Below are 342 nucleotides of genomic sequence, written 5' to 3'. Positions count from 1 at the left end.
TCGTCCTCTCCCAAATCACTCACCAATTTCTCGAAGGTCTGATGTCTCTCAAAGAGTCTTCAGAGGCGCTACTCGACCGTGAACGCTTTACGGCCTCATAAAATCGGGATGTTGACACTAGCGCCGGATATCGAGTCAACGCTCACGGAACAGCGTCTCGGCGGCCTCTGGTCCTGATTTTTATTCTCATCTTTTAGTGCAAGAGTTTTGGAAAGTCGTTTTCTCTTGTTTTAGTTTGTATGATGGGAGTGATGACGGTGCGTCCAAAAGGGTGTCTGGGGATGAGGGTAATTTGCGTTTAAAGATGCAGTTCTGTCTTTTTAGTTAAATTAGTTTGGCGTG

The 342-nt window shown here is 46.2% G+C and overlaps 1 protein-coding gene across 4 annotated transcripts in view; it reads right to left on the bottom strand.

Annotated features, from left to right (window-relative positions):
- The window catches only part of LOC119587875, an 85,716-nt gene that overhangs the window by 77,324 nt on the left and 8,050 nt on the right, over positions 1-342 (bottom strand). The gene's annotated exons all lie outside the window — the stretch shown is intronic.

The sequence above is a fragment of the Penaeus monodon genome, chromosome 23 (assembly GCF_015228065.2).
Source record: "Penaeus monodon isolate SGIC_2016 chromosome 23, NSTDA_Pmon_1, whole genome shotgun sequence".
NCBI classification, from domain to species: domain Eukaryota; kingdom Metazoa; phylum Arthropoda; class Malacostraca; order Decapoda; family Penaeidae; genus Penaeus; species Penaeus monodon.
The sequence above is the reverse complement of the archived record's forward strand: the minus strand, read 5'-3'. Positions and strand labels throughout refer to the sequence as shown.